This window comes from Dipodomys merriami, unplaced genomic scaffold, assembly GCF_024711535.1.
Source record: "Dipodomys merriami isolate MVZ:Mamm:240054 unplaced genomic scaffold, mDipMer1.0.p SCAF_56, whole genome shotgun sequence".
NCBI lineage: Eukaryota > Metazoa > Chordata > Mammalia > Rodentia > Heteromyidae > Dipodomys > Dipodomys merriami.
In genome coordinates this window covers 6,922,022-6,947,620 of record NW_027206135.1, presented here as the reverse complement: position 1 = coordinate 6,947,620, position 25,599 = coordinate 6,922,022, and the positions used below count along the sequence as shown (strand labels likewise).

General features: G+C 43.3%; 1 protein-coding gene and 2 pseudogenes across 4 annotated transcripts in view; 2 read left to right on the top strand and 1 right to left on the bottom strand.

The window, feature by feature from the left end:
* The window catches only part of Dcaf8 (DDB1 and CUL4 associated factor 8), a 53,112-nt gene extending 28,647 nt beyond the window's left edge, over nt 1-24,465 (bottom strand). For 2 of the 4 annotated variants that reach the window (XM_070000285.1, XM_070000289.1), the window contains exons 1-2: nt 24,232-24,394; nt 23,229-23,302 (exon numbers count right to left, since the gene is read on the bottom strand). The gene's annotated coding sequence lies outside the window, so the exon portion shown is untranslated. The other 2 variants (XM_070000288.1, XM_070000286.1) reach the window with 2 other exon arrangements.
* LOC138812257 (small nucleolar RNA U3) lies at nt 10,633-10,756 on the top strand (annotated as a pseudogene).
* LOC138812118 (large ribosomal subunit protein eL36-like) lies at nt 20,797-21,088 on the top strand (annotated as a pseudogene).
* Nucleotides 24,466-25,599: the final 1,134 nt, after the last annotated feature.

Below are 25,599 nucleotides of genomic sequence, written 5' to 3'. Positions count from 1 at the left end.
GGAGGTGATGAAAGGAACAGAAAACAGATGTGCGAAACCACATAAAGAAAAACAGTGGGGCTGGGAAGGTGGCTCAGTGGTAGAGTGCTTGCCTCACATGCATGAGGCCCTGGGTTCGATTCCTCAGCACCACAAAAGCAGGGGAAAAAAAAGCCGGAAGTGGCCCTGTGGCTCAAGCGGTAGAGCGCTAGCCTTGAGCTAAAGAGCTGAGGGACAGCACCCAGGCCCAGAGTTCAGGCCCCACAACAGGACCCAAAAAAAAAAGGGAGGGAAGGAAGGAAGGAAGGAAGGAAGGAAGGAAGGAAGGAAGGAAGGAAGGAAGGAAGGAAGGAAGGAAGGAAGGAAGGAAGGAAGGAAGGAAGGAAGGAAGGAAGGAAGGAAGGAAGGAAGGAAGGAAGGAAGGAAGGAAGGAAGGAAGGAAGGAAGGAAGGAAGGAAGGAAGGAAGGAAGGAAGGAAGGAAGGAAGGAAGGAAGGAAGGAAGGAAGGAAGGAAGGAAGGAAGGAAGGAAGGAAGGAAGGAAGGAAGGAGAAAAACAGTGGCTGGAAATGTGGCTTAGTGGTAGAATGCCTACCATGCATGAAGCCCTGGGGTCCAATTCCTCCATACCACATAAACAGGAAAAACCAGAGGAGATGCTGTGGCTCAAGTGATAAGAGTGCTAGCCTTGGGCGCTGGTGGCTCACGCCTGTAATCCTAGCTACTCAGGAGGCTGAGATCTGAGGATCACGGTTCAAAGCCAGCCCGGGCAGGAGAGACCGTGAGACTCCTATCTCCAATAAACCACCAGTAAACAGGAAGTGGCACTGTAGCTCAAGTGGTAGAGTGCTCGCCTTGAGCTGAAATGCTGAGGGAAAGCGCCCAGGCCCAGAGTTCAAGCCCCATGACCGACCAAAAAAAAAAAAACAAAACAAAAAAAGAGTGCTAGCCTTGAGCAAAAGCAGCTCAGGGACAGACAGTGCCCAGGCCCCAAGTTCAATGCCCAGGACTGGCAAAAACAAAACAACAACAACAAAAAACCAGTGAAGAGGTGTTCCCAGAACAGTTTTCTCTCTTACGCTGATGTATATATTTTTTGTGCATTTCTTATACAGTACTTGCTTTACTAAGTGTCTGTTTATGTTCTTTAGCACATTAGCCATATCTTCTCCATCTAGGATTTAAAGTTAACTACATTACTTGCAAAAGTCCTATTAAGTGGGAAAATGATCTCACAACTTTGTTTGCCAAGACCACAAAGGTCAGAAGCAGACCACAGTATCATGATCAATTAGAAGTGGGTTTTATTGTTTTGCTTCTCCATAACTGAAACTGTCAGCTATACAGTGATCCCTCACCTATCATGGGAGTTACTTCCAGAGACCCCAGCAAGAGGTGAAAATCCTCAAAGTAACAGCATTATATAGTTGTCCCTTGCTGTATTGTGATTCACTTACTGATACTTTGCAGATTTTAACCTATGGCAGGCGTCTCTGGAATGTAACACCCAGGACAGGTGAGGGATCACTACTTAGGTTTTTTTCTGTTTTTTGTTTTTTTTGTTTTGTTTTGTTTTTTTTTAATCCTACATACAGCAAAGCTGCAATAAGTGAACCACAATATAGTGAAGGATGACCCTACTATACTTCTCCCTACACTATTATCTACTCCCAAGAAGAATTAAAAAGCAGCTCCTGCCAGGCCTTAGTGGTTTTCACCTATAATCCTAGCTACTCAGGAAACAGAGATCTGAGGTTCGAAACCAGCCAAGGAAGCAGAAACCAGCCAAGGAAGCAAAGTCTGTGAGACTTTGATCCCCAATTAACCACCAAAAAGCTGAAGTGGAGCCAGGCACCGGTGGCTCACGCCTATAATCCTAGCTACTCAGGAGGCTGAGAGCTGAGGATCATGGTTCAAAGCCAGCCCCGACAGGAAAGTCCATGAGACTCTTATCTCCAATAGAAAACTGGAATTGGCACTGTGGCTCAAGCAGTAGAGCGCTCACCTTGAGCTGAAGAGCTGAGGGACAGTACCCAGGCTCAGAGGTCAAGCCTCACAACCAAAAAAAAAAAAAAAAAAAAAGCTGAAGTGGAGCTGTGACTAATGTGGTAGATTGCTAGCATTGAGCAAAAAAGCACAAGGACAGTGCTCAGGCCCTGAGTTCAAGTCCTATGACTGGCACAAAACAACAACAAAACCATTTGTTTTCCTAGCCTCCATGACCAAGAATCAAAGTATAAACTCCTAACAATCTCCCAGAAGTAAAAAAAAGGGAGCCACAAGGTTCAGTTCATAACCAAGGTTTCAGAGTAGTCCTCAGGGAGAAATTGGTCTAAGTATCTTTCAAGGAAGGGATTTTACTCAGGGATAAACTCAGAAACAGAAACTGTGTATTATCAACTGTCAACCCTAGACAGATCACTTCTAATAGTAACATTTTAGAAGCCAGATTTTAACAAAAATCAGTCCTAAATGAAAATCACAAGTCTAGGATCCTAGCATATGAGCCACTTTGTGCCCTTGGATGAGAGGTGTATGTAATCTCTGGACTTTTTTTTTTTTTTTTTTTTTGGGTCCGGTTATGGGGCCTGAACTCTGGGCCTGGGCGCTGTCCCTCAGCTCTTCAGCTCAAGGTTAGCACTCTACCACTTGAGCCACAGCACCACTTCCAGCATTTTTTCTTTTTGCTTATATGGTGCTAAGGAATCGAACCCAGGGCCTCAGGCTTGCAAGGAAAGCGCTCTACCACTGAGCTACCTTCCCAGCCCAATCTCTGGACTTTTCATGTCTCTTAACTAACGAAGTTTAATGCCCTTAGTTTAAACCTCCTATATCTTCCAAACTATAAACTTTTGAACACTAACATGACACACAAAAATTAGAGATGCTTGGCCAACAGCCTGTACAAATATACGAAAATCTTAAAAAAAAAAAAAAAAAAAAAAGCAAAACTCTAATATGGTCCAGACATTTCCAATAAGGATACTTAATCTATAGTAATTTCAGAGCTAAGAGAATTTCATGTTAAAACCTCTATAGAGGAGGCTGGGAAGGTGGCTCAGTGGTAGAATGCTTGCCTTGCATGCATGAGGCCCTGGGTTCGATTCCTCAGCACCACATAAGCAAAAAGAAAAAAACCGGAAGTGGCACTGTGGCTCAAGTGGTAGAGCGCTAGCCTTGAGCTGAAGAGCTGAGGGACAGCGCCCAGGCCCAGAGTTCAGGCCCCGCGTCCAGACCCAAAACAAAAAACAAAACAAAACAAAACAAAAAAACCTCTATAGAAGGATACTCTAGAACAGTGATCTTTACTATACCTAGTATGTTTCTACACATTCGGGAAATTCACATTTAATAGTAACATTAATTTTTTTCTAAAATAGCCAATAGACGTTCAAGATTCTCTTTCTGCACATTACTGAATATAGCCTATATGCCTCATGCCTATTATCCTACCTATTACAGGGCTGACATCTGATGATTATGGTTTGAAGACAGCCTAGGCAAATCCACGAGACTCTTATCTCCAATTGACCAGTTTAGAAAACAAACAAAAACCAACAACAACAACAAAAAAAAAAAAACAGCTAAGCACTGGGGGCTCACACCTATAATCCTAGCTACTCAGAAGGCTGAGATCTCAGGATTATGGTTCAAAGCCAGCCCAGGCAGGAAAGTCTGTGAAACAAGAGTCTCATAGTTTAGTGGAGAGATTAAAAAAAACAAAAAAACAAAAAAACAAAAAACACCTGGAAATGGAGCTATGACTCCATTTACCTTGAGCAAAAAGAAGCTCTGGGACAGTGCTCAGCCCCTGAGTTCAAGTCCCAGGCCTGGCACAAAAAACAAAACCAGAAATAGAAGTATGGCTCAAGTGGTAAAACACTAATTTTGACTAAAAAGCCAAGCAAAAACATGAAGCTACAAGTTCAATCAAGCCCTAATACTGGCACCAAAAAAGAAAAAAAAAAAGTCAAGACACAACTATTTTTGTATTACAATATACTGGGAGGGGAGGGGAAGGGAGGGGAGGAGAAGAGAGAGGAAGGAATAAAGCTGAGGAGGCAGAGGAGCTGAGGGGGCAAAGGAAGAGCTGAGGGTGTAGAGGAGGAGCTGCGGGCTCAGAGGAGGAACTGAGGGCACAGAAGAGCTGAGGCACAGAGGAGGAGCTGAGAACGCAGAGATGGAGCTGCGGTTGCAGAGGGCGCAGAGGAGCTGGGGGTGCAGAGGAAAAGCTGAGGGCACACAGCAGGAGCTGAGGGCACATGACTGACAAAAAAAAAGGCCCTTAAGACAATGAAAAGCTATAAACTGTAAGAAAATATCTGTAAGCTATATGTGATAAAGGATAATAACCATAATAAATTTAAAAATTCTTGCACTAATCACTTGAGGAAAAGATTCTTTACATTATTAACAATTAGAAAATATCCATTAAAACTTCAATAGGAATCCACTAAGCAACTTTTAGAATAGTTAAAATTTTAAAGAATCTGCTGGGCACTTGTGGCTTGGCTATAATCGTAGCTACTCAGGAGGCTGAGATCTGAGGATCTTGGATTAACTGGGGGTGCAGCTCAACAGCAGGGAATGTGTTTCACATGCAAAAGGCTCTGGGTTCAATTCACAGCATTCAAAAAATAACTGTAGCCGGGTACAGGCTCTCGCCTGTAATCCTAGCTACTCAGCAGGCTGAGGGCTAAGGACCACAGTTCAGAGCCAGTCTGGGAGGGAAAGCCCTTTGGACTCTTATCTCCAATTAATCACCAGAAAACCAGAAGTGGCGCTGTGGCTCAAGTGGTAGAGTGTTCTCCTTGAGCTGAAGAGCTCAGGGACAATGCCCAGACCAAGAGTTCAAGCCCTATGACTGACAAAAAAAAAAGTAACTATGTAAATAAACAAATCATATATTTAAATGTATAAGTTAAAGTAATACAACTGCTGGAAGAAAATAAAGGCCATAATCTTTGTGACTTTGCAACTACTTTTAAGGACAGGACACAACAGTAAAAGAAAATTTAATATAACTGGACTTATCAAAATTAAAATCTTTTAAAGAGACTCAAGACAATGATGGGCATGGAAGGTGGCTCAGTGACAGAGTGCTTGCCTTGCATGCCTGAGGCCCTGGGGTTCGATTCCTCAGCACCACATAAGAGAAAAAGCTGGAAGTGGCACTGTGGCTCAAGTGGTAGAATGCTAGCCTTGAGCTGAAGAGCTGAGGGACAGTGCCCAGACCCAGAGTTCAGGCCCCATGACTGAAAAGAAAAAAAAAAAAAAAAAGGCTCAAGACAATGAAAAGCTATAAACTAAGAAAATATCTGTAAGCTATATGTGATAAAGATAATAACCATAATAAATTTAAAAATTCTTACACTAATCACTTGAGGAAAAGATTCTTTATATATTATTAACAATTAGAAAATATAATTAAAACTTCAATAGGAATCCACTAAGCACCTTTTAGAATGGTTAAAATTTTTAAGAATCTGCTGGGTACTTGTGGCTCGGCTATAATCGTAGTTACTCAGGAGGCTGAGATCTGAGGATCTTGGATTTGAAGCCAGTCCAAGCAAGAAAATCTTACCTCCAATTAATCACCAAAAAGCTAGTAGAGTTGTAGCTCAAGTGGTAGTGCTAGCTTTGAGAACAAAAGCTCAGGGACAGTGCCTAGAGTTCAACCCCAGAATAGGCAAACACAGGGAGGCAGGCAAGCAGGCACACACATGTGTGCACACATACGTGCACGTGTACACACAAACACAAAATTAAAGAATCTGGGCTCAAATGGATCACATCTACAATCCTAGCCATTCACAAGGCTAAATTTGAGGATCAATGTTACAAGCCAGACTGGGCAAGACAATCCTCAAGATTCTTAGTTCCAGTTAACAAACACAATGCTGGAACTGAAGCTGGGAGCTTTGTAATCCTAGCTACTCAGGAGACAGAGGTCTGAGGATCATGGTTTGAAGCCAGACCAAGCAGGAAAGTCCGTAAGACTCTTATCTCCAATAAACCATTCAGAAAAGCTGGAAGTGGCTCTGTGACTCAAATGGTAGAGTGCTAGGCTCAGGGACAGTACCTAGACCTCTGAGTTCAAGCCCCAGGGCTGGCAAAAGAAAAGGTGGTGGCTCAAGTCTATAATCCTAGCTATTCAGGAGGCTGAGATCTGAGGATTACAGATCAAAGCCAGCTGGGGCAGATGAGACTCATCTTCAATTAACACCAGAAAACCAGAAGTGGCTCTGTGGCTCAAGTGGTAGAGTACTTGCCTTGAGCTGAAGAGCTGAGGGACAGCGCCCAAAGCCAAAGTTCAAGCCCCAAGACTGGAGGGGAGGGAAGGGGAGCAAGGGAAGGGGTGACATTGTCCATAAAAAAAGTATTCTTTATCTGACTTAAGTAAAACTGTAACCACTTGGTACAGCACTTTCATAGTAACAATTTAAAGTCTTTTTTTTTTTTTGGTTGGTCATGGGGCTTGAACTCTAGGCCTGGGCACTGTCCCTCAGCTCTTCAGCTCAAGGCTAAGCTCTACTTGAGCCACAGTGCCACTTCCAGCTTTTTCTGTTTATGTGGTGCTAAGGAATCAAATCCAGAGCCTCACACATATGAGGCAAGCACTCTATTACTGAGCTCCCTTCCCAGCCTTAAAGTCTTTTAAAGAATAAGGAAAATACACTTTGTATTAAGTGTTAACTACAACTGACACACTTTTGGTAAATACAAGATGGGACAGTCAATGTGAAAAAAAAAATTAGGTAAAACTTAAAACATACAGGAATCCCACTCCAGATTTTTACAATAACCCTGCCACCCCTCCACCCCCAACGGCAGAGATTTGAGAATTGTAATTGAAAGCCAGCCTGGGCTTGAAAAGTCCATGACAGTCTTATCTCCAATTAACTACCAAAAAAGTCAGAATTGGAGCCGTGGCTCAAATAGCAGAATGCTAGCCTTGAGCAAAAATGCTCAGGGATAGTACACAGGACCTGAGTCTAAGCCTCAGGACTAGAACTGGCAAACGCAAACACACGCACACACACACACACACACACACACACACACACACACACACACACACACACACACACACACACACACACACACACACACACACACACACACACACACACACACACACACACACACACACACACACACACACGTGCGCCCACAAAATTAAAAACTTGTAGGTAAACATTTTAGTTTTATTTTTTTATTTATTCTGTAGGCCGCTGTCCCTCAGCTCTTCAGCTCAAGGCTAGTGCTCTATCACTTGAACCACAACACCATTTTCAGCTTTTTTCTGCTTATGTGGTACTGAGGAATTGAACCCAGGGCCTCATGCATGCAAGGCAAGCACTCTACCACTGAGCCAACTTCCCAGTCCTTTATTTTAAATACTGGAAATAGTCAAATGTTCTTCACCTGGGTCAAAGATAAATATAATGTAGCTTTTCCAATATAACACTAGCGAATAACAATGAAGGAATGAACTACTGATACAAACAGCAATGTAGACATCTCAAATATGCTAAGTCACCAGACTCAAATAACTACATTTGATATTGGTATATACCATATGATTCCTGTAGTACTTTATGTAAAAGATAAATCTAAAGAGAGAAAAGGCTAGGAATGTGGCTTAGTAGTAGAGTGCTTACCTAGCATGAAACCCAGGGTTTGATTCCTTAGTACCACAAAAACAAAAAGCCAGAAGTGGTGCTGTGGCTCAAATGGTAGAATTAGCTTTGAGCAAAAGAAGCTCAGGCCCTGAGTTCAACCCCAGGACTGGCAAAAATAAAACAAAATAAAATAAAGAGTGAAAATACATCCTTGAGCCTATAATCCTAGCTACTCAAGAGGAGTATTTGAGGATCACAATTCAAAGTCAGCTGGGACAGGAAAATCTATGAGACTCTTTTTTTTTTTTGGTCGGTCATGGGGCTTGAACTCTGGGCTTGGGCGCTGTCCCTCAGCTCTTTAGCTCAAGGCAAGCCCTCTACCACTTGACCCACAGCACCACTTCCGGTTTTCTAGTGGTTCTTTATTTTGGAGATAAAAGTCTCTATGGACTTTCATGCCTGGGCTGGCTTTGAATTGCAATCCTCAGATCTCAGCCTCCTCAGTAGCTAGGATTGCAGGCGTAAGCCACTGGTGCCCAGCTTCTATGAGACTCTTATCTCCAAACAATCATCAAAAAACCAGAACTAGAGCTGTGGCTCAAAGTGGTAGAGCTCTATAGTCTTGAGCACAAAAGTTCAGGTGCAGTGCCAGATCCTGCGTATAAGGCTCTATGAGGGGCTGGGAAGGTGGCTCAGTGGTAGAGTGCTTGCCTTGCATGCATGAGGCCCTGGGTTCGATTCCCCAGCACCACATAAGCAAAAAGATAAAAAGCCGGAAGTGGCGCTGTGGCTCAAGTGGTAGAGCGCTAGCCTTGAGCTGAAGAGCTGAGGGACAGCGCCCAGGCCCAGAGTTCAGGCCCCATGACCAGACCCCCCCCAAAAAAAACAAAACAGCTCTAAAACCAACAGAAAAAGGAAGAGTGGGAGGGAGGCAGGAAGGAGAAAAAAGAAAATATCTAAGTAATTGCCAAGGGCTTCAAGTCAGAAAATGTAACTAATTACAAAAGGTATGAGAAAACATTTTGGAATGTAAATGTTCTAAGTTACAATAAAGGTAGTGTTACATGACTGTGTTCATCAAATTTCAAAGACCAGATCACCTACAAAAGAAGTGGTCTGGGCCCAGTTTAAACCCAAGAGAGGAAAGAGAAGAAAGAAAGAAGGGAGAGGGGAAAAGGGGGAGAGAAGGAAAAGAGGCGAGAGGGAAGAAGAGGGGAGGGGAGAGGGGAGGGGAGAAGGGAAAGGGAAGGGGAAAGGAAAAAAATAGTTTGGGTACAATAGATCATGCTTCTAATCCTAGATTAACAGGAAAGTTCAGGATTGTGGCTCCAGGCCCCCCGCAAAAAATTTGTGAGAGGGGCTGGGAAGGTGGTTCAGTGGTAGAGTGCTTGCCTCACATGCATGAGGCCCTGGGTTTGATTCCTCAGCACCACATAAGCAGAAAAAAAAAAGCCGGAAGTGGCGCTGTGGCTCAAGTGGTAGAGCGCTAGCCTTGAGCTGAAGAGCTGAGGGACAGCACCCAGGCCCAGAGTTCAGGCCCCACGACTGGACCCAAAAAAAAAAAAAAAAAAAAAAAAAAGGAAAAGAAAATCAATTCCTTACCTTAATATATTTTTGCTTCACAGTAAACACTTTTCCAAGAAAATTTTCTACCACTGCTGCCAGCTCCCACCTAATAGTATAAATTCTAGAATAAATCTGGGAACTTCAGGTCATTGAAATTCTAAGGACTATCCCAAAAACCATGAAATTCATACTATAAACAAGTGTTGGTAAACAGGATGCTAGGTATTTTCTAGTAAATATTAGGAAGGATTGAATATCCAACATTGTCTCCTCTGGCTTCATGGTAGAAAACAACACGGGATATTTCTCAATCAGGGAAATTAATTTCTAGACCTGCAATACAAAAAAAATTGACAACACAAGGCAACCCAATTTTACCCAGGCACAAGGTAACCCATTTTCTTCATATTATAGGACTCTGGCACCACCCTGTGGCCTATCTGTACACAAGCTAATATGCAACAATATATCAGGCAATACAGAAGCTATAATCAACCACCAATCCCTTTTGTAGCTAATTAACTAGAAAATATAAGCATATGATTATACTGTAAGAAATATAATTATTGGTATCATTTAAAAAAAAAGAAAAATATAGAAGGATGAGGCAGGAGAATCTCAAGTTCAAAGCCTGCTGGGGCTACATAACCTGCCTCAAAAAGAAAAAAAAAAAGAGGTTTTAGTTAAATAAAAGAACTGATTATGTTTAGTTTCAAGGAGGAAAAAAGAAAGGCTTACATGGAAAATTGGCTTTTAAGGCAGGGTTTGAAGGAAGGATAGAACTTTAACAAGGGGGAAAAAAAAAGAAATTCTGAAGGCCCTTAAAAAATGATAGGAAATAGCTGGTCTCTCACACCTGTAATCCTAGCTACTCAGTAGGCTGAGATCTGAGGATCACAGTTCAAAGCCAGCCTGGGCAGGAAAGTCCATGAGACTCTTATCTCCATTAAAACCACTAGAAAGGGGCTGGGAAGGTGGCTCAGTGGTAGTGCGCTTGCCTTGCATGCCTGAGGCCCTGGGTTCGATTCCTCAGCACCACATAAGAAAAAAGCCGGAAGTGGCGCTGTGGCTCAAGTGGTAGAGTTCTAGCCTTGAGCTGAAGAGCTGAGGGACAGCACCCAGGCCCAGAGTTCAGGCCCCACGACCAGACCAAAAAAAAAAAAAAAACCACTAGAAAACCAGAAGTAGCACTGTGGCTCAAGCAGTAGAGTGCTTGCCTTGAGCTGAAAGGTGCAGGGACAGTGCCCCAGCCCAAAGTTCAAGCCCCATGACTGACCAAAAAAAAAAAAAAAAAAAAAAAGATATGGAAGCTAGAAACGTAATTCAAGAAAATAATACAAGTAGTCTGTTTTGGTTAAATGGCAGGTACAGCTGATAAATTTAAAAGTATAATAAAGGGGCTGGGAATGTAGCTTAGTGGTAGAGTGCTTGCCTAGAATGCATGAAGTCCTAGATTCAATTCCTAAGACTATACTTTCAGGGATCATTTCTATAGTTTGTTACTAGAGAAATCTCACTGTTTGTATAGAGTACCGAAAACCTAGATTCAATTCCTCAATACCACATAAACAGATAAAGCTGGAGTGGTGCTGTGGCTCAAGTGGTAAAGTGCTAGTCTTGAGCAAAAGAAGCTTAGGGACAGTGCTTAGGCCCTGAGTTCAAGCTTCTAGGACTGGCAAAAAAAAAGTATAGCGGAAGACTGGGGCCTGGCTCATGTGGCAGTTTGCCTAGTATAATAGAGGCTAGGTATGGTGTTTCAGGTCCATAATCCTAGCACTTGAGAAGCTAAGGAAGGAAGATCAGAGTTCAAAGTCAGCCTGAGCTAAATAGAAAGACCCATGTCTCAAAACAGTAACAAACAGTAGAAAGCTAGAGGTGAAATAGCTCGGTATTAACAGCGCTTGCTAACAAACATGGGAGAGTTGGGTAAAACCGTAAAACCCTCCACATAGAAAACAAAACAAAAACCATTATATAAAAAGACTGCCGGGCTGGGATGTAACTCAGTGGCAAAGCGCTTGCCTAGCAAGTGCAACGTCCTGGGTTCGATCCCCAGTACCAAAAAAAAAAAAAAAGACTGCCAGGCGCTGGTGGCTCATGCCTATAATCCTAGCTACTCAGGAGGTTGAGATCTAAGGATCACAGTTCCAAGCCAGCCTGGGCAGGAAAGTCTGTGAAACTTTTATCTCCAATAAACACTCAGAAAACCAGAAGTGGTACTGTGGCTTAACTGGCAGAGGGCTCACCTTGAGCGCCCAAGCCCAGAGTTCAAGCCCCAGGACTAACAAAAAAATAAAATAAAAAGAGTAGGGGCTGGGAAGGTGGCTCAGTGGTAGAGCGCTTGCCTTGCATGCATGAGGCCCTGGGGTTCGATTCCTCAGCACCACATAAAAAGAAAAAAGCTGGAAGTGGCGCTGTGGCTCAAGCGGTAGAGCGCTAGCCTTGAGCTGAAGAGCTGAGGAACAGCACCCAGGCCCAGAGTTCAGGCCCCATGACCGGACCCCTCCCCCCCAACAAAAAAAGACTAAAATGTATGTTTTATTTTTTAGAGAGTATTTTTTTTAGCAATAGTAATAAGGATTCAAAGGGACAGAAAAAGGGAAACAAGTTTAATAATTATAGTTGCAAAAATAAATAATGGAGATAAGACACAAGGAAATAAAAGGGAATCAGTATGAGAAACATTATAGCTGTAATCAGTATTTAGCTTCACAACCAGTTAACGAAGCTAAAAGTCAAAAAGACAAGTCTTGAGTCTGGAAATTAAATGCCACAAATGAGAAACAGGGATGTGAAGAAAAGCTTAATTTTATTTTTAATGTGTTTACATCTTAGAAATGTAGTGAGAATTGGGAATGTGGCTTAGCGGCAGAATGCTTGCCTAGCATGCATTCCTCCATATCACATAAATAGAAAAAGCCAGAAGTGGCGCTGTGTCTTAAGTGGTAGAGCATTAGCCTTGGGCAAAAGAAGCTCAGGGACAGTGGGAAAGCCCTGAATTCAAGCCCCAGACTGGAAAAAAAAAAAAAAGAAAAAGAAAGGTAGTAAGAAACCAATGTAGTCAGTCTCTTAAACAAATGGTGCTGGCAAAACAAGATACTCACATGCAGAAAACTAAAACTAGATCTTTATCTATCACTTGCACCAGCATTAATTCAAAATGCATCAAAGATTTCAATGTATCTGAAAGCATGCAAGTAAGGAACAAGAGAAACATTAGGACTCCTTGGCACAGGAAAGAACTGAGTAAAGAGATCCAAAAACACAGCAAATCAAAGAAAGACTTGATGAATGGGACTGTACCAAACTATAATTTCTACACAGCAAAGGACATAACCAACAAGCTAAAAAGCCCTACAGAATGGCCTAATATCTAGAATATAGAGAGAACTTAAAAAATTAAACTCTCAAAAAAAAAACCCAATTTATAAATGGGCTATGGAGCTAAAGAGTCTTCTCAGAGGGGATGGGAAGGTGGCTCAGTGGTAGAGTGCTTGCCTCGCATGCATGAGGCCTGGGTTCGATTCCTCAGCACCACATATGCAAAAAGGCTGGAAATGGTGCTCTGGCTCAAGTGGTAGAGTGCTAGCCTTCAGCTGAAGAGCTAAGGGACAACACCCAGGCACAGAATTCAGCCCCATGACCGACTGAAAAAAAAAAAAAAAGAAGAAGAGTCCTGGGAAATTCTCTTTCCAGGCTAGCTTTGAACAGTGATCCTCCAGAGTAGCTAGGATTACAGGCATGAGCCATCAGCACCTGGCTTAAAAGTGGCTTTTAAAACAAGTATTATAAAAATATAAATAAAGGGCTGGGAATGTGGCTTAGTGTGCTTGCCTAGTATGCATGAAGCCCTGGGTTCAATTCTTTAGTACCATATAAACAGAAAAAGCCAGAAGTGGCACTGTGACTCAAGTGGTAAAAGTGCTAGCCTTGAGCAAAAGAAGCTCAAGGACAGTGCCCAGGCCCTGTGTTCAAGCCCCAGGACTGGAAAAATAAAATAAAATAAAATAATAATAATAATAATAATAATAATAATAATAAAGAAACCAATGTACTAGGTATGGAATTTAAGAAATATATTACAGGGCTGGGAAGTTGGCTCAGTAGTAGAGTGCTTGCCTCACATGCATGAGGCCCTGAGTTCAATTCCTTAGTACTACATAAGCAGAAAAAAGCCAGAAGTAGCCCTGTGGCTCAAGTGGTAGAGCACTAGCCTTTAGCTGAAGAGCTGAGGGTCAGCACCCAAGCCCAGAGTTCAGCCCCCACAACCAACCAAAAAAAAAAAAAAAAGAAAGGAAAGACAAGAAAAGAAAAGGAAAATATTACAGTTAACATAAATGGCTCCATAATCCTAGCTAGGGTAGCTGAGTTCTAGAGGATTGCAGTTCAACAACAGTCCAGGCAGAAAAATTTACTGGATTCCATCTCTAAAATGATCAACATAAAAGCAGGGCCGGAGGCATAGCTTTAGTAATAGAGCACTAGTCTCCCTATTTCTAGGCCCTTACTTCAAATCCCAGTACAAAAAACAAAAAACAAACAAACAAAAAAAACCCACATCTTTACACAATTCATCAGCTAAGTAGTAGAGCACTTAATAAACATGAGACCTTGGTTTAATCCTGAGTACAAAACCAAAAGCTAACATAATAGGGCACACCTATAATCCCAGGATATGTTATATACATATACATGCTTTTATAAGAATTTTTTTGTATGTATGGTACTAGGGTTTCCACTCAGGTTCTCACACTTTGCTTGTTAGGCTCGTGCTCTACCATTTGAACCACAAGCCTGGAAGAATATTTATTATCATCTTTCAGTTCATTTGCTTCATCACTTGGTACTGAAGAACATTGTTTTTAAAGACAACACACACACAAAGGGCACTGGTGTCAGGCAGACTTGGGTTTGCATTCTATTCTTACCATGTATTTTGTATTTCTTTATTTTGCAAAACGGATACCACTTCCCTGAAGGAGGTGGTTTAATGGGTTAAACACTACATATGCAAGTCTAAAGTCTGTCTTGTCCTACTAGGCATTTGTAGTTTTTTTTCTATTTCATCTCTGGTATCACACATTTTCTAGAGAAGCCTTGGCTTTGCCACTCAGCAATGATTCTCCAAAAATTGTACACAACTCAGAACAGTTGTACATCAATGAAATTTGTTTACCTACTCTCACTAGCCTTTTGTGTGTGTGTGTGTGAGAGAGAGAGAGACAGAGAGAGGAGAGACAGAGAGAGACAGAGACAAAGAGGGGGGAGAGGAAAGAGGGGGAGAGAGAAGGGAGAGAGGGAAAAGGAGAGAGGGAAAAGGAGAGAAAGAGGGAGAGGGAAAGAGGAGAGAGAGAGAGAGAGAGAGAGAGAGAGAGAGAGAGAGAGAGAGAGAGAGAGAGAGAGAACAAAAGCTCAGTGCCTGAGCTTTTGTACTCAAAGGCTAGCTCTCTACCACTTTAGCAGCAGCTCCACACAGCTTTTCTGGTGCTTAATTGAAGAGTCTCACATACTTTTCTGCCCAGAATAGCTTTGAACTTCAATGGCTTTGCAACTCAGCCTCCTGAATAGCTAAGATTACGGGCATGAGCCATCATCAGCTCTCATTAGCGTTTTAAAGAATTTAGAGCAGGGCGCTGGTGGCTCACGCCTGTAATCCTAGCTACTCAGGAGGCTGAGATCTGAGGATCGCGGTTCAAAGCCAGCCTGGGCAGGAGAGACCGTGAGACTCCTATCTCCAATAAACCACCAGAAAACCGGAAGTGGCGCTGTAGCTCAAGTGGTAGAGCGCTCGCCTTGAGCTGAAGAGCTGAGGGACAGCGCCCAGGCCCAGAGTTCAAGCCCCACGACCGACAAAAAAAAAAAAAAAAAAGAATTTAGAGACTACAACAGCAAGTTTGAGATCAGCCTGAACTATATATTGAGCCTTGTCTCCCAAAGGAAAAAAAATGACTTCTTTAGAGTACATTTATGTTCTCTGAACTAAGGCAAAATAAACCTAGAAACCAATCATGTAACCTCCTTCTCTTTAAGCTCTTCTCCCTCTTCAAACTTCCAATGCTACTTACTCAAGAAGAACTAAAAAGCAATCACCACAGATACTGATAAAGATGATGAAGAAATCCTCCATTAACCAAAGGATGAATATGAAACTCTACTACTTCTTTGGACTAATACCTTCTCTTTCTGATGGTAATGCCCAAACGCCTATTATAGTTTATATAGGCTTTCATTCTTTTTTTTTTTGGGGGGTGGTCGTGGGGCTTGAACTCAGGGCATGGACACTGTCCTTGAGCTTTTCTGCAAGGCTAGCACTCACCACTTTGAGCCACAGTGCCACTTCGAGTTTTCTGGTGGTTAATTGGAGATAAGAGTTTCATGGACTTCCCTGCCCAGACTGGCTTTGAACCATGATCCTCAGATCTCAGCCGCCTGAGTAGCTAGGATTACAGGCATGAGCCCCAGTACCTGGCTTAGGCTTTAATTCTAGTAACAGTATTTCCAAATGTTAGGAATATACTCTAACCCTTAAGAGCTGTTCTCCAGCAGCAAAGCTAAGAACTTTAATAACATTCAAAAGTCCACATATCCCAATTTAATTAATTCTAAGTGAGCCATATTTTCCATTGTGTTTCTACCATGATTTATCCTTATCATCAAAATTTAATTCCCATTACCAGATTTTGCCATTTACACTTTAAACTTTTCTTATTATTGGAAAGAATACTGTAATAGAGATGAAAGGTTGATGCTCCAAAGGTACTACTTATACATTAAAAAAAAATAAAGAAGACAGAGCTTAAAACATTAGTGCCCTCCTACATCCCTTAGATTAGAAGGCCCAGTCTAAGGCTGGTCCTGAAAGTTGAACAAAACATGTCTGGTAATGTGGCAATGACTAAACACCAAAGAGTCTATTGGAAACCACTAGAGGTAAACTTTATATTAGCTTTTCAAATGGCTATGAAAAACCAAAAAGAACTACATAAAGACATGTAGTGATGACTCACTTATCATGGGAGTTACTTCCAGAGACGCACACTATAGGAGAAAATCCACAAAGAGCAGCCTTATATAGTTGTTCCTGGCTATATCACTGTTCATTTAATGCTACTTTGTGGATTTTCACCTATCACAGACATCTCTGAAATGTAGCTCCTACGATAGGTGAGGGATCACTATTTACATAATTAAAAAAACAACACAATACAGTGAAGCTGCAGTATATAAACCGTGTTATAGCAAAGGACAACTGTGTAAATGTTCTACAAAGAACTTGGCTAAACCACTTTAAACACCATTCTTAAATGTAAGAGTAAATATCTAACTTTTCAGATAATAATGAAAATTTTGCTATGACCCAAGTCATCAAACAGATCATATATCAGTAATTAGACAATTATCTCTATCATATTAACCAATCCCAACTCCCTTGGCAAACTCAGGCAAGCTCAGTTCATTAATCTATCTGTATTTCTGATGTATGCTAGTACTAGAGAAATTGAGCTTTAGTACATAAACTATACCCTGTTGAGATAAAAAGGTGTTGGTGGCTTAGGCACCTAATCCTAGCTACTCAGGAGGCTGAGATCTGAGGATTAGAATTTGAAGCCAACCCAGGCAGACAAGTCCAAGACTCCTATCTCCAATTAACCATTGACCAATTATCCAGCAGAAAGCTGGAAGTGGAGGTGTAACTCAAGTGGCAAAGTACCAGCTTTGAGCAAAAAAGCTAAGCAAAGAGGACAAGACCCTGAATTCAAGCCTCAGTACCACCACACACAAAAAAAGTGAGCAACTATCACAGGACTGGGAAGGTGGCTCAGTGGTAGAGTGCTTGCCTTGCATGCATGAGGCTCTAGGGTCAATTCCTCAGCACCACATAAACAGAAAAAGTCGGAAGTGGTGCTATGGTTCAAGTGGTAGAGTGCTATGCTAGCCTTGAGCTGAAGAGCTGAGGGACAGCACCCAGGCCCAGAGTTCAGGACCCACAACTGACCAAAAAAAAAAAAAAAAAAAAAAGAAAGAAAAATTCATCACTTTGCAAGGCACTGGTGGCTCATGCCTGTAATACTAGCTACTTAGAGGATCATGGTTCAAAAGCCAGCCCAGGGAAAGAAAGTCCATGAGACTCTTATCTACAACTAACCACCAGAAAAACCAGAAGTGGTACTATGGCTGAAGTAGTAGACCACTTGCCTTGAGCTGAAGAGCTGAGGGACAGTGCTCAGGCCCAGAGTTCAAACTAGACAACCAACGAGAAAAATAAAATCATCACAAAGTTTTATTTGAGGTGTAGAAGCAGGGCCCCATGTGTGCTAAGCAGCAACTGTAGCACTGAGCTGCTATACCCTCAGCTCAGCACACACTAATTTTCATTCTAAGAGAATGACTGAATCAGTAAATAGGATAGGTAGCCCCTTTCTCAGAATTTTTATTTTGGCAGTATTGGAATTTGAACTCAGAAATGTAAGTTTAATAGGTTGGCACTCTACCACTTGAGCCATACCTCCAATACAATTTGTATAGGTTTTCTTCAAAATAGGACCTTTCAAGTTTTTCTGGCTAGGCTGGTCCCAAACTGCAATCTTTCTGCTCTTAGCATCCAAGGACCTAGGATTACAGGCATGGTCCACAGCAACTGGCTATAAAAATGATTTTAACAATTAAGTTTCTTAAGCTATTTATTAAGCTATTTATTAAGCTATTTATTGTAAAGCTAATCTAAAACTCACCAACTTGTAGCACTGAAGTGAAGATGTAGTAGTACCCCTTATCTAAGGAGAATATGTCCCAAGACCCTCAGAAGGTGGCTCAGTGGTAGAACGCTTGCCTTGTATGTCTGAGGCCCTGGGTTCGATTCCCCAGCACCACATAAGCAAAAAGAAAAAAGCTGGAAGCGGAGCTGTGGCTCAAGTGGTAGAGCACTAGCCTTGAGCTGAAGAGCTGAGGGACAGTGCCCAGGCCCAGAGTTCAGGCCCCATGACCGGACCTCCCTCCCAAAAAAAAAGACCCTCAGGGATCTGAAAAATTACAGGTATCAAATTCTACATATACTATGTTTATAAATTAATTTATAAATTAGGTTTAGAAAAGATTAATAATTACAAAATAAAAGTACTACATTAATACCCTACAATAGCCAGAAGCCGGTGTCTCACGCCTATAATCCTAGCTACTCAGGAGGCTGAGATCTGAGGATCACAGTTCAAAGCCATCACGGGCAGAAAAGTCTGTGAGACTTATCTCCAATCCACCAGAAAAACCTCAAGTGGCTCTGTGGCTCAAGTGGTAGAACACTTGCCTTGAACTGAAGAGCTGAGGGATAGCACCCAGGCCAAAGTTCAAGCCCCATGACTGCCCTCCCCCCCAAATACACAATAAAAATTATCACAATGCCATGTCTCTCTAAAAACATTTTACTGTACTATAAATCTTACTAACCAAAGCGTAAGATTTTTGTTCTTGATTGGGAATGTGGCTTAGTAGTAGAGTGCTTGCCTTGCATACATGAGGCCATGGGTTCAATTCCTCAGCACCACATAAGCAGAAAAAGCTGGAAGTGGAGCTGTGGCTCTAGTGGTAGAGTGCTAGCCTTGAGCTGAAGAGCTGAGGAATAGTGCCAAGACCCATAGTTTAGACCCCATGACTAACAAAAAAAAAAATTAAAAATAACAACTATAAGAGGCCTACTTTATACTCAATACTTCCATGCTTAATGCTGATTTAATTTATTCAGATGCGTGGGTTTCAAAAGGGTGAGAATGAACAGCAGATTTCCTTGGCATGCTGATAATCCACTTAAAAAAAAAAAAAAAAGAGCAAGTGGGGCTCTGGTGGGTCATGCCTGTAATCCTAGCTACTCAAGAAGCTGAGATCTGAGGATCACAATTCAAAGTCAGCCCAGACAGAAAGCCCATGAGACTTATCTTCAATTAACCATCAGAAAACTCAAAGTGGCACTGTGGCTCAAACTGGTAGAGCACCGCCTTGAGCAAAAAAGTTCAGGGAGTGCCCAGGCCCTGAGTTCAAGCCCCATGACTGACAAATAAATAAATAAAAGTTAATTCAATCTCAGACACTAAAACCTCCAGAAAAAAAAATATATGAATTGAAGAACAACTGTAACACCAAAGTTATATCATATAAGTTCTATTTAGCTACTTGCTATTTTACAATCTAGACATTCCTACATGTGTTTAGAGAGTTAACTTTCCTGTAAGAAAAATAATAGGAAGCTGGGCACCGGTAGCTCATGCCTATAATCCTAGCTACTCAGGAGGCTGAGATCTGAGGATCTTTCAGTTCAAAGCCAGCCCGAACAGGAAAGTCTGTGAAACTCTTGTCCCCAATAAATCACCAGAAAACCGGAAGTGGTGCTGTAGCTCAGCCTTGAGCTGAAAAGCTGGGGACAGCGCTCAGGCCCAGAGTTCAAGCCCTATGACTGCCCAAAAAACAAAACAAAACAAAAAATAGGGGCTGGGAATGTGGCTTAGTGGTACAGTGCTTGCCTAGCATGCTTGAAGCCCTGGGTTCATTTCCTCAGTACCACATAAACAGAAAAAGCTGGAAGTGGTGCTGTGGCTCAAGGGGTAAAATGCTAGCTTTGAGCAAAAAGCAGCTCAGGGACAGTGCCCAGGCCCTGAATTCAAGCCCCATGACTGGCAAAAAAAAAAAAAAAAAGAAAGAAAGAAAAGGAAAAGAAAAACAATACAATAACAAATCTACAATAAAGTAAAATTTGATCATTTCTTTAAAAGTTTATATTCTTAGACAATACTTGAAAAATACCTTCAGAAAGCTTAGGATTTTACAGCTGTCATTCATAGACTAAAAATATTGATTCTGTGTACACACAGATGTTACCTGGACCAAAAAATATAAAACTTTTTCTTTTGCAGTTTTTTTTGGGGGGGGTCAGAGAGAGAAGGGCTCTAAGCATCTAAGGCAATGGCCCTTTTTTGGGGGGGGGTCATCATGGGGCTTAAACTCAGGGCTTGGCTCTGTCCCTGAGCTCTTTGTTCAAGGCTTGCGCTCTACCACTTTGAACCGCAGCATTACTTCCGGTTTTTTGGTGATTACTTGGAAATAAGTCTCACAAACTTTCCTGCCCAGGCTGGCTTTGAACTGTGATCTGCAGGTTTCAGCCTCTTTTTTAATTTTTTTTAAAATTTTTTTAAATTTTTTTAATTTTTTTTTTTCCGGTCGTGGAGCCTGAACTCTGGGCCTGGGCGCTGTCCCTCAGCTCTTCAGCTTAAGGCTAGCACTCTACCACTTGAGCCACAGCGCCACTTCCGGCTTTTTTCTTTTTGCTTATGTGGTGCTGAGGAATCGAACCCAGGGCCTTGAGCATGCAAGGCAAGTGCTCTACCACTGAGCCACCTTCCCAGCCCAATCTCAGCCTCTTGAGTAGCTAGGTGTGAATCACCAGCACCCAGCAATAATCAATTTTTATTCTTTCAACATAATGCCTTTTCTCCCAAGACCTTTCTCCCCACCCAATATAGATCTCCAAATCTCATGAAAACACCAATGCCTACCTCACCACTCCTGCTAAGTCTGTACCTTACAAAAAGGACTTTAGGGTGGTGCTGGCCCTTCCACTGCAATAGCCATTGGAGAACAGCAGCCATGGCTCTGCACTACTCCATGGCCATGGGCTTCAACAAGAGCCACAGAGTGACCAAGAACGTGAGCAAGTCAAGGCATCTCACCAAGCACACCAAGTTCATGCAGGACATGACCCGTGAGTTGTGCAACTTCACCCTGTAAGAGCGGCGCTCATAGAGCTACTCAAGGTGTCCAAGCAGATGCAGATGCTCAAGTTTATCAAGAAAAGGGTGGGGACACACATCCACACCAAGAGGAAGCCCGAGGAGCTGAGCAGGCAGCCATAAGGAAGGCAGCTGCCAAGAAGGACTGAGATCCTGCTGCCCCCAATAAACCTCTGCTCCCCTCAAAAAAAAAGGGATTTAGACCTTGGACAATAGTAACCCTAAAATGTGCACTGGTCTGAAAAATGAAGTTGCCTTCATTGCAACGTTATTGATACCTTATTTGTTCACATATCTTCAGTTCTTCCAAAAAAGATGTAGGAAGCCAGATGCCAGTGGCTCACGCCTGTAATTGTAGGTCCTCAGGAAGCTGAGATCTGAGGATTACAGGTCAAAGCCAGTGCCCAGGCCCAGATTTCAAGCCCCACAACCGACCAAAAAAAAAAAAAAATGTAGGACAAGAAAGGGTTTAAAATTCTCTTTCTGTGCTATCATGTTAAGCTGATCCAACTGCCGTGATGAAAAAATAACTCTATATTCCTAACCTCATAGTCCCTTTTCTTGGGCAGTTCTTTGTTGATCCATTGATGAGGATCATGTAGAGCTCAAACATCTTGGGGGAAATGTAGTCCCTCCATGGCAAAAATGAAAGGCCTATGGAACAGGTGCAGTACAGGTAGCAGAAGGGGAAGGAACTATAATACTGACAACTCTGATCAGGTGGGCCAAGAGGCGGAAACAATGAAGAAAATAATTGATGTTTAGTTTTAAGAATGCATTTAGAAATATACATACACCAACAACTAATATTCCTCTGTCCTCTGTTCATAAACCCCTTCCAGACTGCTATTACATGGACCCTTACAAAGCACACATCAAAGCTAAATTAATTAATTAGAGGGGGTAGGGGTGTCATTTATTGATAGAGAGTTTGCGAAGTGAATGAGAATCCCTAGGTTCAATCTCCAATACTATAAAGGGAGAGAGAAAAAAAATATGAGGATAAGAACTCAAGTAACTTGTCTAAGATTACATGGCTAATACATCCTATTACTTAAATCTGAGTCTGTCCAACTCTAAAGATTTTTTCCCTTAAATCTCTCTCTCTCACACACACACACACATTATCATTAAAATTTTGATTTTAGTCCATAATGAGCATATTTTAATCTGGGGACCACACAGATAAAATTTGCCAATGTCAGCCTTGAAGGTGGCTCAATGGTAGAGTGCTTGCCTTGCATGCATGAGGCCCTGGGTTTGATTCCTCAGCACCAAATAAGCAGAAAAAGCCAGAAGTGGTGCTGTTGCTCAAGTAGTAGAGTGCTAGCCTTGAGCTGAAAAGCTGAGGGAGAGCACCCAGGCCCAGAGTTCAGGCCCCACGACCAGACCCAAAAACAAAAAAACAAAAACAAAAAAACCGCCAATGTCACTCTCACTCTTTCCCCTACTGAAAATCAGAGATACTAAGAACCGGCTAAGTCTAACTTCCAGAGCTACTTAGTTCATCTAATGCATCCTATGAGCCTCCAACTACAGTAATACACTCTTGCTACCAGAAACTTAAGAGCCTCATAAAAACTACATTCATAAGTATGTTCTGCCTCTCTTTTTGGCACTGGTCCATGCTGCTGAATGCATAGTATGTCTTCTAACCAAGAGTACTTCAGACAAGCTACAAATGAGCAGTTACTACTTCATCTTTTCACTAAACACTTCCAACTATATTTGAAAAGTTGAATCTGACGTGGACTGGACTTGGACACCAACAAAAGCATTATTCAATACTTGCAGCTTTTAGTCAAAGTAGCTAAATATTCTCTACATGGCAATGCTGACAACACAAAGCCCTGAAAGGGGAAGAGACTTCATTTGACAACAGACTGAACAGAACTCAGACAGACTAATTCTCAATTCTTTTTAAGTGTTAGGAAACATGGTCACACAAAGGCAAAACACAAAAGCAAATGGGTAAAGAAAAAAGAGCAGACCTGCAGGTACAGGTATACACAAGCATTCTCTCTGTCTCTCCCTCAGCCTCCCCCTGCCTCCCCCACCTCCCCCTTGGTTTAATTAATTATTTGAAAATATACACAAATAGTTTAGGATAGAAAGTCAGAATGCTCACAGCCAAGAACATTTGCAAAAGGCAATTAAACCATGCTGGAATCCAGCCAAGAACAATACACAAACTCTTCTGAAAATTGTGGCTTTAGTGGTCAACACTTGAGCATCAGGGCAGGGTCTGTCTTGAACTCAGAAAATTAAATGCCTTCAACTCCCACTCACCTTTCCGCCTTTTATCACTGAAGTAAGGCCAGGCTGAGCTCCTGAGAAAATAGGTCTGGAGGTTCACTGAAGGACTAAGAAAAATTAAAAAGTTTACATGGCAAAGATGTCTCTTCTGCTAAACATCACAAAAGTATTTATGAATACATTCAGTATCTCTTTAGACCTCCTCAGAACTATTTAAAACCAGAATAACTTACCTAATTCTGACTGCTGAACAAAACCTACACACACACACATATATATACATGTAAAATGAACAACAGATTTAAAAGCTAGGCAAGTAATTTTCCAGCTCGACTAAAACCAGAGATCATCTAAAAGGAAAAGCCTATTTTTTTTTCAACGATAAGCCAAAACCAACCAACCTCTCAACCAGAAGCTAGAGTAGGGGAAGGGAGGAATCCCGGAGAGAATGTGATAGCACTAGTGCGGGTTTGTTTACAGAGACTCCAGCAACAATCATATGAGTCAGAAATTCAAGCCACCAGATGCTTTCCAACTAACCGGCACCAAATGGGACTGTCCTAAAGTGTCCTAAAAGGCTTGGGGGAGGGCAAGCCGAAGCAGGAGGATTCACACACAAGAGGACAAGACCCGACGACCACCACAGGCACCACGGGGCTTCCCCCGGCTCAGCCTTCCGTACAAGGTGCGGGCCGGAGACCTGGGGTGGGGGATGGGGCGCGCTGAGCAGCGGCTCTGGGGGGACGCGGAGTCGGGGGGAGGAGGGGCGAGCCGTGTCCCCCCCGTTAGAGGGGAGCGATGGGGGGCAAACCAACGGGTCACCCGACGGAGCAAGACGTCCCTGGGAGTTTGGGAGCTGCCTCTCGGAGGCACCCACGGGGCTGACCTGAGGAAAGGACAAGCCGTCCTCCCGGGACTGACTCGCGGCCGGGGAAGAAGCCCTGCACCCCAGAAGCTGCGAGAGATGACCTGGCCCGTCCTGTGGTGAACCGGAGGGGGGGGAAGGGGACAGGCCGGGCCGGAACGAGACACGGACCGGATAGGTCAAGGGGGGGTGTCCAGCCGGGGCAGTTACAAGCACGGGAGCCGGCGAGGCTCGGCGGCCCGCTTCCCGTCTTGGGTCATCCTTTTGCCAGCGGCTGCTCCGCCAGTTCCAGGCCCAGCCGCCCCGTCCACTGCCGCCACCAACGCCGCCGCCATCTTACACTGGCCAGTGGCCGCCACCACCGCCTCCGCTCTCTGCGCTTGCGCCTGCGCCACCGCGCTTTCCGGCCTCGTTTGCGACACTGCGCTCTTGAAGGCCGGGGAAGAGTGGTCGCGCGAGCTCGCGTCTCCCAACCCTTCTTGGAGGATGCGGAGGGGGCGGGGCTTAGGGCTAACAGAAAACCGCGAGGGGCGCGTGCGCACTGCCGGGCAGGCCCGGTTGTTTTCGTCCCGTCGTTCCGAGTTGGCGTCTTGGAGGGGCTTCTTTGCGTCGTCGCGGAAATCGTCGTCATTTCCAAGGCACCAGCCGGCCGGTTCCTGGGTGACTTCCAGCCTCGCTCGTTCTTGAACTCTGGGCAAAAGCGATTCTTGCTGTATTTCTTCTGAAGTTAGTTTTTCTTCCCCGGCTCCCGGCCGGGGAGGCCCGCGTCCCCGTTTGTCCTCGTCTCGGGTTAGCGTGAGGCCAGCCCCGCCAGGCCCGGCGTCAGCCATGTGGGTTTCCTCCTTTTTTTAAGGAGGCTCGGAAGCTGTTCAGTCTCTCTGAAGAGAGGGTGACTGAGCGTGAGGGTGACTGAGAACGGACTGCCTGGCGCTGCACTGAATGTCTCCCAGCCGGTTCTTTTTGTTTTCCTTTTCTTTACTCATAAGGCCAGAGTGCAGGAATTAGCCAGCCTCCTTACCTCCTGTCTTCCGTTACCATCCTATGCCACGCCGTACATGACTTAACTTCTTGCTGCAGTAAACACCTGGCTGGTTTGCCTACTTCCCTTATTAGCCTGCCACAGTTAAACATAGGACACCCAGAGTGAGAGTGACATTTTATTTATTTATTTTTGGATCCGGTCGTGGAGCCTGAACTCTGGGCCTGGGCGCTGTCCCTCAGCTCTTGTCTCAAGGCTAGCACTCTACCACTGAGCCACCTTCCCAGCCCCAGAGTGACATTTTAAAATGTTAGATCATAGTCCCTCACTCAAAACATCCAATAGTTTCCCATCATATAAGAAAAATATATAGGGGCTGGGAAGGTGGCTCAGTGGTAAGAATGCTTGTCTTGCATGCATGAGGCCCTGGGTTCGATTCCTCAGCACCACATAAGCAAAAAAAAAAAAAAAAGCTGGAAGTGGTTCTGTGGCTCAAGTGGTAGAGCGCTAGCCTTGAGCTGAAGAGCTGAGGGACAGTGCCCAGAGTGAGTGCAGGCCCA